The 15,373-nt window shown below is 41.3% G+C and overlaps 1 protein-coding gene across 2 annotated transcripts in view; it reads left to right on the plus strand.

Annotated features, from left to right (window-relative positions):
• WDR89 (WD repeat domain 89) overlaps positions 1-15,373 on the plus strand; it is a 61,019-nt gene that overhangs the window by 107 nt on the left and 45,539 nt on the right. Inside the window, exon 1 of one of the 2 annotated variants that reach the window (XM_037006609.2) lies at positions 37-3,094. The exons of the other annotated variant lie outside the window; for it this stretch is intronic. The gene's annotated coding sequence lies outside the window, so the exon portion shown is untranslated. Of the gene's footprint in view, positions 1-36; positions 3,095-15,373 lie in introns of those variants that run through there. 2 annotated transcript variants of the gene reach the window in all.

Here is a 15,373-nt window from a genome sequence, read left to right on the forward strand (position 1 = left end):
GTATTTTTCGTACGGCGGGGTTGGTGACGACTCTGGGATGGGTATCTCTGTTCGGTGGGTGGCGGCAGTGCGGGTTGATTCTGGAAAGCTGGAGTCGCTGAGCCTGTAACCTGAGGAGAGCTGAGGGAAATAGGGAGGAACTGGGAGCCACGTGTGGGGGCTTCTGGTGCCGGCGTGGGAGCCCGTGGGTTAAATGCGCGCTGTCTCTGCTCCGCGGGCCTTCGGCTAGGTTGGTGTTGGTACCACCACCAACACGCCCCCGGGTCGTTTTTCAGTAAAAGCTAATTGCTCTTCCCCAAGTGTGAAAGGAAAAGAAACCAAGACCCGTTTTTTCCTTGCCTGTCGCATTCTTTCCTATCTGCTTCCTGGGTTTGTGAAGTTTCCAGGTCAGAAAATATATATTCTTCTGAAAAGAGACATCGTGTAGTTTATAGTACGAACTATGAGACCGGTTACTGTGTTAAGCCCCGTACAAGTGTTACCTCATTTATCCACAGAAACGGGTAGGTAGTGCTACTGTTCGCATTTTCACTTGAAGAAACGAAGATATGTTAAATTACTCGTTTACGTGTTCTCTTCAGCTTGTCTCTGACAAGTTCAGAGTGACACTGGTTTCCACGGACGCAAAATTATAGTATGTTATTGTAATTTGTTGCTCCTGTTTTCTTCCCTAACTTGAAGTTATTTTGGAAGTTAATACAAGATACGTAGAAGTAAATGATGTTATCAAGGTAAAATGACTAGGTAGTAAGACCTCAGAGTAGGGGCCAATTAACCTTTGAGTGGGCAAGTCACCTTCTCAGATGTAGCTTCTTAAACTGCAGGATTGAAATCAACACCAGACATGCCTACTTCCTAGAGTTGTGAGAATCAGATGAGATAATGGGCATAAAATATGAATTACTGATGTTAACTCCCTATGACTTTCTGCTTTTCAAATTCGTTCCTGTGGAGGCTGGACTGTCATTGTGTAACACACATATATAACAGTGGTAACATGCAGCCTAGTACCACTTTGGTGCCAAATATCTCTTAAACCTAGATGGCTCCTTTATCTGCTTACCCAGGTAAAGGTTCAGGATAGCATTTTCTATAAATGTAGAAGTGTTACTTGTTTGGGATGAATTCTTACTTTAGACTGATGTAGATAGCATAAAGCAAAAGTAGATAAACTCACATAACTGCTTTGCTGTGTTCTGGGTCCTTGTGGAGGCTCTGAGGGGAAGATCCATTTCCTTGCCTTACTCAGTTTCTGGTGGCCACTTCTATTCCTTGGCTTGTCGCTTTTGCTCCATCTCAGAGTATATCACTGCGATCTGTGCTTCCATTATCGTATCACCTCTCTAGTCAAATATCCCTCTTGACTTCTTATGAGGGCACTTGTGCTTATATTTAGATAATCCAGGGTCATCATTCCATCTCAGGATCCTTTATTTATTACAAAATCCCTTGTCATATAAGGAATTATAGGTTTCAGAAATTAGGTCTTGAATGTCTTTGGGGGCCATTATTTAGCTTTCCACAAAGGATATAATAAAAGATTCTATCCTACTATCTTAAATCCTAGTAGGATATACTATGAGAGGGAGGAAAAACCGCATTAAATGATTCCCAAATTGCTGTGAAAAGACCCTTCTAAGTTACTATAGGTTCATATTTCTCCAACTTCTACAATGGGAAATGGTAGAGGCAAATGGTATTCCTGTGATATCTGGACACACAGCCTGAATTTACCTCTTAAAAAAGAGTGAAATTTCTTTGAATTCTAATCTACCTTAAAAATTCGTGTGAATTTGCATCCATTTTCCTAAAAGTCCCCTTATTTAATGCTGTTTTGAATTACTTGCCATATCATACGTAACATTGCTGTTTTAGGGCAATAGACTTTATTTTGTGGTTTCTTAGGATAGCCAGTTTACTATAGTCGTAGGTGTGTGTTCCCCAGTTTAAGAAGCATGACCTCAGGTGATGGGGATTCTTCATAAGGAAGCCATTTAAGCAACCAAATAAGGAGTCTGGGTCCCATTGCTCCTAAGGCTACAATAATATGCACTCGGCTTCAAGGAGAACTGGACTGACAGTTACTCATCATTGATACCCTCAATCCCCCTGGCAAGAAGATGGTAGCTCTAATGATTTCAGGTTTTTGTCATATGGTCAGAAGATAACCATCTTCTGTCTGTTCTGTCTGCCTGGAATTCACAATTCCCAGGAGACAGGATCTGATGGATTGGGTTCATTACCATCCAGTATGGATATGTTGGAATAAGATAATGTATGCAAAAGAGCCCTGCTCTGAGTAGGCATTCAGTATATAAGCATTATTCAGTAAAGATCTCTGCTTCTTGCATGAAGTTAAAAGGGGAAAGGACAAGGAAAAGCATATATGGGACATTTCTATGGGCCAGGCCTGGAAGTGATCTGTGTTACTTTTTCTCATGTTCATTTGGCTCAAACTCTTGTCACATAGCGACACCTAACTTGTCTGGTTGTATGTCTAGCTAGTGATCTGCTGATGGATTAGTAGTCTCTACTGCAATGGGCAATACCTCTAGTCAGCTGGCTTAAGACTTGTTCTAAGCCCTTAGTTTCCAGCAGTTAGTTTCTTTGCCTTATGAATTCTCCATGGCATCCAGATGCCTCTAGATAACTATTGGAGCAAGTCCTTTTTAAGCTGGCTGCAAGCTATGCTGTTCTCAGGTGCACAGTAGTAAGCTTCACATCCTTTGCCCTGCCAAAGTGGATGTTCAGGGCAAAACTGCAATGCAGCCATTTCTCCTTGTTCTGTTTGAGCAGGTAGACATTTGCAGTGGTCTCAGACTTTTCCAGGCATGGATCCTGTATCAACAGTCTGGGGGGGATCAGGCCAAGGTCCAAGTTTGAACTACTCTGATGCATGTTAAAGGAGGGAGTAAGGGAAAAATTCCGCAATATTTTTCCACAAAATAACTAACAAAGAAGTTATTTTTTCAACCTCTTCACTTGGTGTTTTTATTCCGTCAAAATGGGTGTGAAGCTAATGATTGCAAAACTACTTTGAGGCTCTTTGCAAGAACAATGTGGGTGATCTATCAGCTAACTTACGGATGTGAAGGTAATGTGTGTAGTTAATAGGTTACAAAATTTTCATTTCTGTATGCTTACAGTACACTTAATTGGGTGTTTTCTTGACGATTAATTATATAACTGATTTTTTTAAACTCCCAGTAATCCAAACCTAAGGTATTTCACTTGTTAAAAGGTCCTATTTAGTTCACCAGCCTTCTCTGCCAGCCTTCCTTGTTTAGGTAGTAATCTAGGTGAAATAAGAGGAATGAACATTTTAAAAAGCTGACTTTGAAACTGATAATCTCTGGGAAGTTAGCATTTCTCAATGACTAAAAAATTCTTTAGGTTTCTCAATCATCAAGCAGAATCATTGATCTTCTAAGATGCCTTATTTGGTTTAGAATAAACTTAAGGGATTGAGATGAGTGACAGGTGGAAGTGATTTTTTTTTTTTAAATCTTGGAAAATAGTACTATTGTAGGGCTACTATTTCATATTTTGTCTTGTTACTTTTTTAACTTTTTAAAGATTATAAAGCTTCATTATTCTATATTTTCCAAATTTTCTTGGCTAAACATTAATCATTATGAAACAACTTGAAAAGCATAAAGCAAAACATTGTTAGCAGCATGATGCAATAGAAGAAGCACTTATAGTCAGATGTATATCTAGATCTTGGAAAATGTTGAACTTCTCTGAGCTTTAATTTACTTGTTGGTAATATAAAAATAGTACTTAACTCTTGGAGTTGTGAGAATCAGGTGAAAAATCTTTGCAAAATGTGATTTTTTAAATAAATAAAATAATAAGGTTTTATTAACTATTGCACCTTAAATGGTTCAAATTTAGTATTAATTCAGTTGTTCTCCACTAGTTGTTAACTACTGTAGTCCATGTGATACTTAAAAAAAATTTTTTATTATAGTATGGTTGACATATTAGTTTCATGTGTTCAACATAGCAGTTCCACATTTATATACATAAGAAAAAGCTCACCACAATAAGTGTAGTTACCATCTGTCACCCTACAAAGTTATTGCAATATTACTAATTATATTCCCAATACTATACTTTTCATCCCTGTGAATTACTTATTTTATAACAAACGTACATCTATCCCCTTCACCTATTTTGCTTATACCCCTGACCCCCTTTGGCAATCACCAGTTCTCTGTATTTATGAGTCTTGTTTCTGGGTTTTGTTCATTTATTTGTTTTGTTTTTTTAGATTCCACATATAAATGAAATCATATGGCATTTGTCTTTCTCTGTCAGACTTAATAAACTCAGCATAATACCTTCTAGGCCCGTCCATATTGTTGAAAATGGCAAGATTTCATTCTTTTTGATGGCTGAGTTAATATTCCTTGTATATATGTACCACATCTTCTTTAGATCTACTCATCTATTGAACATTTGCTTCCATAACATGGCTATTGTTGCAGTCAGTATAGGGGTACATATATCTTTTTCAATGAGTGATTTTGTTTTCTTGGGTAGATACCCATAAGTGGAATTACTGGATTGTATGGTATTTCTATTTTTAATTTTTTGAGGAACATCCATACAAATTGGTTTTCCATAGAGGATGCACCAGTTTACATTCCCATCAACAGTGCATGAGGGTTCCTTTTTCTCCACATCCTCACCAACACTTGTTATTTCTTTTTTTTGTGTGTATGCATGTGTGTGTGTGGATTGTTTGTTTTTTGATACTAGCCAATTTTGGTTGGTGTGAGGTGATAGCTCACTGTAGTTTTGATTTATATTTCTTTGATGATTAATGATGTTGAGCATCTTTTCATGTATCTGTTGGACATCTGTATGTCTTTGGAAAAAATGTTTATTCAGGTCCTCTGCCCATTTTTTAATCAGATTATTTGGAGTTTTTTGGTGTTGAGTTGTATGAGTTTTATATATATTTTGGATATTAGCTCCTTGTCAGTGCTATCATTTGCAAATATCTTCTCCCATTCAGTAGGTTTCCTTTTCATTTTGTTGATGGTTTCCTTTGCTGTGCAGAAGCGTTTAGTTTGATATAGTACCACTTGTTTGTTTTTGCTTTTGTTTTCCTCATGTGATTTTTTTTTAAGCTCCACCACAGTTGTGTGCTTCTTTATAAGTTGACTGGACCAAAAAAATGATAAAAACACTATCAGGTCTTTTAAGTTAATATTAATGTTAATAATATTAATAATCAATGTTAATATTAATGCTAATTAATATTAGTTTCCAAATATCATTGCTTTGCTGACAATACAATCTCATAGGATAATTTAAAAACCTCTAATAAGCTTAGTGTGCTGTAGTAATTAAACTGTTTTCCTGGTAATGTAGATCAGTCTGTTCAGCATGTCAGGATATTTCTTTTACAAGTTCTTTAGTGTTAGTATGCATATTGTGTTAAATGATGGTTCCATTCTCTGTGGATATTTATCCTGATCTTACTACTTTTTACTGGCTTTAAAAAAAATTTCCTCATTTCTTCAATTATAGCAGAGCTAGTGGTTAAGAGCACAGACACTTAAACCAAAATACTTTGAGGTGAGTACTGGCTTCAGTTATTACCTCTGTGGTCTTGGGTATGTGTAACCATTCTGTACTTGAGTTTCCCCATTTGTGAAATGGAATCATTATAACAAGTACTTTGTAGACTATTATGAGAATTAAATGAGTAAATATTTGTGAAGTGCTTAAACAGTACCTCACAAACAACTATTAAATAAGTTCCTTCCTCATTGATTTTATTCATTAACATTCATCAAGTATTAATGTGAAATAATAGAAGAGAAAAACTCTTAAGCAATAACATATTTTAAATTTATTATATCTTATTGCTGATGTTATTTTAAGTCCTTCTTTAAGCCTATAAATACCTGGAAATTTGCATGTCCAAGCTACTAAATTTGCCCTGGACTTTACATCATTGATATTGCCATTATCCTTAAAAAATATTTATTATAATAAAGCAAAATTAACTGAAGATAAAACTGTGAGTTATTTTACCAGCAAAATGGGTTTATTTGGAGTAGCAGAGAACTGTAATTGGGAACAACTAAGCTATGGCAAAACCGCAAGCATGTCCAGAGAACAAAAGAGAGGAGGCTCTTTTATAGAAAAAAGGGGGAGAGTTGGGGAGCTGTTCTAAGCAAGAACTCCATTGGAGGAAACAAAGTCCTATGTGTTTTGACTGCTCATTGGCTGAGTTGTAACAGTCTGTCATTGGCTGGGCTGTTGCTGAGGTAGGCAGAAACTCTTCCTTCCTCCTACTGGGTGGTAAAGTAACCTTGAGTTTGTGTTGTAAAGTGTCTTGACTCTTCCTTCCCCATTGGGTCTGCAATTGACCAGGAGTGTGAGTGAGAACCCACCTGCAGGCCTACCCACTCTGTGTCAGTGAGGCTTTTCTTTATCAGTTTTCACAGTATTAAGACTTTCCACATGTATATGCTTTAAATAACTTAATGTTGCTTGGTTGCAGTGGTGATAATTTATTTTAGTTAATACTAATAAATACAATAGCACAACATTACATTTGAATGGCTACTTAAAAATGATTTGTAAAATATGTCCTTTGTATCATTTGAGAGGTAGTATAATATAGAGTTTAAGAGTGTGGGCTCTGGAATAATCTGGGTTCCAGCCACTGCTATGCATCTATGAGCCAAGGGACGTTTGGCCAATCGCCTACATTTTCTAAGCCTCACTTTCCTAATTATAAAATGGTGGAAGTAAGTATACCTACTTTATAGGGCTGTCTGGAAGGTTAAATGAGATATAATGCATGTAAAGCATTTAGTAGAACAGTGTCTTGCATATACCAAAAGTTAAATATGTCTTAGTTACTGTTAATGTCATTGATGCATACTAAAGAACCAAGAAATAGAACAAGTGGAATTTGAGGAAACCCATATTCAATTTGGATATGTGATTTACTGAAATGTCATGTAATAAAAAGCAATCCCTCCACATACTTTTAGTGCAGATCTTTTCCCATAAAAACTTTTTTCTTCGGTAATATCACTTCAGCTCACTCATTTTGAGAAGGTCCACCCAGAGACATGTTCTTTCATTTCCCATTGTGTTAACAATTCTTGGCTGCTTGTCAGTATTTTCATCTTGCTTCTAATCTGTCAGAGTTCTTCACTTTCTTCATGAATTCTTTAGCCCTATATTACTCAGACCTAAAGTTGTTAGCATGTGTGATAGGCCTCTATTTTCAAGAAAGGAAGAGAACTAAAAATAGAAATACCATTTGACCCAGTAATTTCACTCCTAGGAATTTACCCAAAAGCAAGCAAGATCCCAAATTCAAAGAGACATATGCACCCCTATGTTTATCACAGCACTATTTACAATAGCCAAGATATGGAAGCAACTTAAGTGTCGATCAGTAGGTGAATGGATGAAGAAGATGTACGTATACACAGTGAAATATTATTCAGCCATAAGAAGAAAACAAATCCTACCATTTGCAACAGCATGGATGGAGCTAGAGGGTATTATGCTCAGTGAAATAAGCCAGACAGAGAAAGAGAAATACCAAATGATTTCACTCATATGTGGAGTATAAGAACAAAGAAAAACTGAAGGAACAAAACAGCAGCAGAATCACAGAACCCAAGAATGGACTAACAGTTACCAAAGGGAAAGGGACTGGGGAGGATGGGAGGGAAGGGAGGGATAAGGGTGGGGAAAAAGAAAGGGGGTGCTACAATTAGCATGTATAATGTGGGGGAGGGCTGTGCAACACAGAGAAGACAAGTAGTGATTCTACAACATCTTAGTACGCTGATGGACTGTAAGGGGGTTTGTGGGAGGGACTTGGTGAAGGGAGGACCCCAGTAAACATAATGTTCTTCATGTAATTGTAGATTTATGATAACAAACAAACAAAAAGTCCACCTTAGACACCCAAATGATCAGCTACCCTTTTTCCTTTTTGTATTTGAGAAGGAAGGGAATTCCCTTGAAGTATTTACCCAAACACATGGGGCCTCTTATGACCTCTAGGTTACTACCACCAACAGGTCCAATGGCCCTGGTATACACTCCCCTACTCCCCCATGCTTAGAGTTATACCTATTACCACTTTTTTAGTAAAGTCTTCATATGAGAAGGTTATGCGATCCTCCCTAACCATCTTTTTACCTCAGACTGCCAGGTCTCTTTTAAATTTGCACCACACTCAACACCTTTCAGGAAAAGCCATCTTACTCTGAGGAAGTCTTACTAACTGTTCCTCATACTACTCTTGTTCGCTGTAACACTCTAAATTCTACTACTCTTCTTCCTCCCTTGATAAAGTTCTCCATTGTCGCGACCCTTCAGGGACCGAAGCAACACGCCCAAGGTCTTGATTCTTCTCTAGGCTTTATTGTCTAATCTCTCGCGGCGGTTACAGCAGTTGTTGGGAAGCTCTTCTCCCTCCCGGCGGGCTCCCTTATATTCAGTCACCCAACCAATCCAGGACAGTATCATGCGTGACCTTTAAGCAGATAGGTGTCAGGCGCCACTCTAAGCGGGCAGCACGAGCTGTGCACGGGTATGGAAGTCTGCTGGGCCAATCCCCAACAGGGAAGAGGGGAAAGGGTGGTGAGCTGGAAATGGGCGCCATCTTCTCCAGCTGGTGATGAGGCTAAAATACCAGGTCTTAGAACTACCACTGGGCAAGGGAGCTGCGGTGGATCAGCCCCGGGACTGAGCCCAGGCCAGGGGCCCGGCCCTCACATCTCCCCCTTCTTTGTTTGATATAATGCGTGGCCTTTGGATCATGCCTGTCTTAGGTTGCCCAGAGTCTGCAGCATTCTTACCCGTCCTCAGGCGGCAGACAGCTCTGGTCTGTGCCCTGTCTTAGGTTGATATGCGCAGCTCCAGATCTTACCCGTCTTTGGCTACTGATCCAACATCTGAAGCCATATATTTGGGGAGACGCCTTCTTCCAGGGCAGCCATCGCTTGCAACAGCACTCGTCTATTCTGTAATTGCTGCCGCCGCACAGAGCAAATTGCCCTGCCAAGGAGCAGCAGTCCGGTGATCACAATCACACCCATAACTCCCACCCCGGACCAAGCCTTTACAGCATCAAACACTGTCATAGCTGATTGAGACATGGAGATAACATTAACAGTGTTAGAGCTAACATTCATGATTTCTAATCTTAGCTGCGCAGTAAGCTCCTCGAGTTCGCTAGACCAGTTTGTGTTCAGCAAGTGTCCCAGCTGTCGGGATAGGTTTGCAGCCCGAGAGAAGTTGTTGAATGGAATGCTGGAAACACACAGTCCAGTGTAGGAACTGACAGCCCAAATGCCATGTCTGACCGAGCAAATCCAGTTCCTGGAGAAGGTCCACGTGCTGGTTCACCAAGACTATACCGTTCTTCAAGTGTGTATTAATAAGGTTTTGCTGCGTCAGCGCAGAAGCGGTATCTTGCGACAGGCTGTTCAAAGTCTCTGCTGATAGGTTACTCAGGGGCAGTGGCAGTGGCCATGCCTTTACTACTCCCCATAGCTGTCTCTGCTCGGGTCTTGCTGGCGGCAGGGTCCACCCTAGGATCGTGAGCGCTATCAGCATCAGCATTCTGTTCTTCCGTCCTCGAGTTTTCCACTCGCCTCACGTATCGCTCCGGTACCCAGATAGGTTGGTGTTGGCCCTGTGGGAAAACACAAACAGAGCCTCGGATCCAGATAAGTACTGGGTCCGGGCCTTTCCAGTTACCTTCCAGCATGTCTTTCCACAGTACTTTGGGTTTCCTGTCAGGGTCAGCAGACTGACTGTGTCTTTCAGCCGCACTCTGGCTGTTTATGTCCAATGTCAAAAAATTTAATATAAATAGGATGATATTAAGTTTATCTTTAGGGGATTTGTAGTCTGCCCCTATTCCCCCTTTTTGTTTTATTAGAGTGGCCTTGAGTGTTCTGTGTGTGCGCTCTACTACACCCTGTCCTTGAGGGTTGTATGGAATACCCGTTGTATGAGCCACGTTTAGAGTCTGAGTAAATGTCAGAAACGGTCGGGATGTATATGCTGGTCCATTGTCAGTCTTCAGGTGTTTAGGCATGCCCCAGGCAGAGAATGCCTGTAGGCAGTGGGAAATAACATCTCGGACTTTTTCGCCTGTGTGGCAGGAGGCGAAGATTACTCCTGAGCATGTGTCAACGGACACTTGAACATACTTCATGTTCCCAAATTCGGGGATGTGTGTGACGTCCATTTGCCACAGGTGGTTTGGTAGTAGTCCTTTTGGGTTTATGCCTTGAGATGGTAGGGGTAGGAGAGCAACGCACCATTTACAGCCGAGGACTATGGCTCTCGCTTGCTCCCTGGTAATAGGATATTTCATCCGTAAGGTGGTGGAATTAACATGAAAGAGCTTGTGGTAATTAGTGGCCTGTTCTACCAGGTTGGCTAAAGCTAGGATGTACGGGCTGCGGGTTAGTTTGTCTACTCTCCTATTTCCTTCGGCAAGCGGGCCTGGGAGTGGAGTATGAGCCCTGATATGTCCAATAAAGAAAGGATGGACCCGATTGCTGCAAGCTACTAAGTGTTCCAGCGACTGGCGATGTCTGTCTAACATGCCCTGCATTTTCTATAATGGTAACTGAGTTAACTACATATTGACTGTCTGACAGGAGGTTAAATGGCTCGTGGGGAAATAATTTAAAGGCCTGCACCACTGCCAGCAGCTCTACCTGCTGGGCGGATGTCGCCGGGAATGTGAGGGTTCGATGGGGGAGCTCGTCCCCCAAAAGTTCCCCGTCTTCATCCTCATCAGATGGCAGTCCCTGTTCAGATCCCCCTTCCGATGCCTTTGCGGAGGCACGCTCTTCTCGTACTTCCTCTAATATTTCCTCCCCCTCTTGGATGGCCTCTCGGCAGCTTGGTTTCTGTCCCTTCAGGCAACTTTTTACTCGACCCCAAATAGGGATTGTCCCTGGTGGAAGGGGCTCCCTCTTGTCTGCCCGGCGTAGGTCATCCCCCAGCCTGTCCCATAAAGGGCTGGTGATTTTTCCTTCATCTGAGAACCATGGGGCATGATTCTCTATAGTGTTCAGGAATGCCCTGGCAGTCTTCGTTTTCAAAGGGGTTCCATTAGCTCTAAGGAGCGCTTTCAGAGGTTCCTCGGCCCTAACCCTAGAGGCCTCCGTCCCCATCCTCTCTCTAAAGGGGTAAGTATCCTAGTTATGATTTAGATGGACTACGTCGCTAATTCCGCGAACCTTTTGACTTCGTCGCCACTCTGCGAACCTTTTTATTTCGTCGCCGCTCTGCGAACTTTCACTGGCGCCTTCTCATTCCATATATTATAATAAACAATGTCACAAACACTAACAGGACACACACACTACACATAAACACCCACCGCAACTGCCTGCTGTCTGCCCTGCCACGTATACTTTCAGTTTGCTCGCCGATCCACTCACCCTCCTCAGTTCCCTCTCCCGGTGTGGCCAGCCGTCCGAACGGCGTCCAGCGACGTTCCTGAAGAGTTACAAGCTCTACTTCATCGGCAGGCGCCAGGGTCAGTGGATCAGGTCGCGACGAGGTTTAGCGATTCCCAGGGTTCGGCACCACTTGTCGCGACCCTTCAGGGACCGAAGCAACACGCCCAAGGTCTTGATTCTTCTCTAGGCTTTATTGTCTAATCTCTCGCAGCGGTTACAGCAGTTGTCGGGAAGCTCTTCTCTCTCCCGGCGGGCTCCCTTATATTCAGTCACCCAACCAATCCGGGACAGTATCATGCGTGACCTTTAAGTGGATAGGTGTCACGTGCCACTCTAAGCGGGCAGCACGAGCTGTGCACGGGTACGGAAGTCTGCTGGGCCAATCCCCAACAGGGAAGAGGGGAAAGGGTGGTGAGCAGGAAATGGGCGCCATCTTCTCCAGCTGGTGACGAGGCTAAAATACCAGGTCTTAGAACTACCACTGGGCAAGGGAGCTGCGGTGGATCAGCCCCGGGACCGAGCCCTGGCCAGAGGCCTGGCCCTCACACTCCATGAGTCTGATTTTCATAGATCATCTCTTGTGATGACTTAGAAGAAACCACCTTGATGAATGCTGATCTTTCCTGGTTTTCTGATGGCTCTTACCTGAAAAATGAGAATGGTACTTTTTTCTGATGGGAATGCAGTACCAATGCTTTTCAAGGTTTTTGAGGCTGCACACTTGCCTTTGGTTCCTTCAGCCCAGCAAACTGAGTTACATGCCCTCACTCAAACGTGTGTGAGGAAAAACAATGAAAAAGCCAAAGGTAAAACAACAAAATCTATACTGATAATTGATGTCTTTGGAGTGGCCCATGATTTGGAATGTTACAGAAACAACAGGGTTTCCTCACTTCTACTGGAGATAAAATTAAGAATTTGTTGTATGCCATACTGCTGCCAGCAGTCTAGCTGTTATTAAAGTCCCTGGACATTCCAAGTCTGATTTGCTGGAAACTGAAGGAAACCATCTTGCCAACACTTCTGCAAAAAACACCATCCTTATGAGGTCCATAGACTAAACCTGTGATGATCCAAAAGGCTACTTCCCATAGTGAGGACCTAAAGGAACTAGGGAAGTACAGTAGCTGGGGCCTCTGAAAGAGAAAAATGAAATTGGAAATCTAAAGGCTACTGGTACCATGAAGAAAAGGGGCTGTGGTTTGGATCCAATAATAAGGTGGTCTTGTCAAAAAATGAAAACTTCCCCTTATTAACATCCATACCTGAATTAAATCATTGGTCCACTGAGAAGAGGGTAACATTTATAAATCAGTACTGATGGGGAAACATGGCAAGGCCCCAGAAAGGGTTTAACTCGTTTGTTCCACCTATACTAAGTTCAGTCCAGAGAAGCCTGTCCACATTGCCCCAGGACATTTTGACTTATCTTACAACCATTTGAGGTCTGGCAAATGGATTTCATACAGTTGCCCCTGTTGCATGGATAAAATATGTTCTAATAATGGTTTGCATGTTTTCACATTGAACTGAAGCATTTCCATGTAGAAAGTGACTGCCTCTTCTGTAGCTGAAGTCCTTTTAGAAAAGATTATTCTCACTAGGGGAACCCCGTAGAACTCCCATCATGACTGGGGAACCACTTTAGTGGACAAGTACTTTGACAGTCTCCATCTGGCCCATTTGGTGACCCTGTGCATATCATCCTCAGTCTTAAGGACTGGACAAACATACAGCTAGGATTATGAAGACTCAGTTGGCTAAATTAGTTGAAACCCTTGGGATACCTTGGCCAAAGGTGGTATTACTGCAAGTTCTAAGTCTTATTTTGACTTCATTAGGATTCATAAACTTGAAATAATTACTGGTGGCCAGTCCATTTAGCTCCTACTTTCTTTGACCCACAACTGATAAAAGGGAATATAGTTCAGTTTTGCTAGGGTCTGATTAAATCCATTGAGACTAATTATACTTGGTAGAACAATCTTTCCACAGCATGCTTTCAGGAGATTCAGATGTCAAACACCACACTTTACGGCCTGGAGACTGTCTAATTGGAAAAGGAATCCCTATAAAGACTCCCTCAGCTTTGTTGGGAGGGCCCCTACCAGGTGTTGCTGAGTAGCCTAGGCCAGGAGGTTCCAAGGGATAGGCTCCTTGATTCATGTGTCCCATCTAAGAATGATCACCAGACCTGAGTGGGCCTGCACCCCAACTGATAACTTAAAGCTAAAAATTTCTAAGGTCTGAGGCAGATGACATCACAAGTAAACAACTCTACCGAGATATCCATTGCAGGTCAGTGTAACCTTCTCTATATTGTTCAACCAAACCATGCTTCTTAAAGTTTTTAATTGTCTTTTCTCTGGCTTTCTTGACATCTTTAATATCAGCTTTAATACATCCCTTTTTCCACCTTGCAAAAACTCTGATTCCACCAACCTTACTGATTGTTGGATTTGTGCCAGAGCTAATAACCCTCATGAAGACCATTATCCTTAGAAGGATGCCAAATATGTTTGGCAGAGATACAGAATTTTCCTTTGATACCTTTGAAATCATACATATTCTCCCTTCCTGTAAACTGGTACCAGACACTGCAGCATTCCACTGGATGCCTCCTACCCATAAAGGAATACCCCTCACTAAAGTCTGGACTCTTACCCAGAATATTTTTTTGTGTTTCAAAAACATTAGTGAGACTGGCAAAACTGGTCTACCTCCCACTAAACACTTGTTAACTGTACAATTCTGTATGATCCAATGATCACTCCCCACTAGAATCAAGAAGACTATAACATCTCTTCCATAAATGTATCTCTACTGGGATAATGAAAATTGTAAGAGTACTGGAGAATGGGATGTGGATGTATTTCCTTTCAATGGTACTTCCTGGGGAGCTGATAAAAAGCCTGGTGAATGGTGGGAAAGTAATCCCTTCTTCCAGACCTCCATCAGAACCACACTCTATAGTCAAACTCATTATTACTCCAAGTATATAGAAACTTAAGATGCTCTTTAACCATGCTCACTATACTGACTATCATGTGCTATGTGTAAATGACTATGATTTTGATCACTAGATCATCTCTTTTATTCAGTCAAAAAAAATCTGGGCAAAAGGTCCCACTTATGCTCTATCTTTAGAAAACACTGGTTATTTTTTTTTCTGTGTGGAAGAAACATACACTCTACCCTCCCCCTTAAATGGCAGAGACACTGAAATTGTTGCCCTCACTCCTGATGCCAGAGTAAGGAAAACCCAGCCTTCTAGTGTCTATATGTATGATCTCGGTTTTTTTCTCCTACCAACTTACGAGTTCATCAAAGCTGGGATGGATATAATTTTGACTGGATGCCCACAAACAACCTTATAATAGATACAAAGGGATGTAGGTGTGCTTTGCTTGAGTTTTTTTTTCCTTGGGCTGGAGTAACAAAACTTGAAAAAGCAATTCAGGACATCTTCATAATCATGCTACTACCTTTAATGCTTCTGTTAGAGCTTTTAAATATCAACAAACCCAAATAGCCTAGCAGAACAAAACCACAGAGTCTGAAACTTCACTGTTAACAGTGAAGAATCTGTGCCCTGGTTGGAGAAGACAGCTGTTTTTACATTAAATTGGGAAAAATAATACAAGAACTAAAATAATGAAGGATGATATCAAACTGTTAACTGAAATAAGCTAAGCCTCTGAGACTTAGGACATTTTTGACCTATTAAATATAAGTAGCTAGGGAAACTGGTTGAGAAGCTTATTTTAGTCATTAGCTGTAATTAGACTTCTGATATTGAGTATAATCCTCCTAGTTAAATTTCTACTGTCTTGTATCAACAGGCAAATGTCTTCCTCCCAGATATACAAAATAAAGTTCTTTTC

The sequence above is a fragment of the Manis javanica genome, chromosome 8 (assembly GCF_040802235.1).
Source record: "Manis javanica isolate MJ-LG chromosome 8, MJ_LKY, whole genome shotgun sequence".
In the NCBI taxonomy this organism is placed as follows: Eukaryota; Metazoa; Chordata; class Mammalia; order Pholidota; family Manidae; genus Manis; species Manis javanica.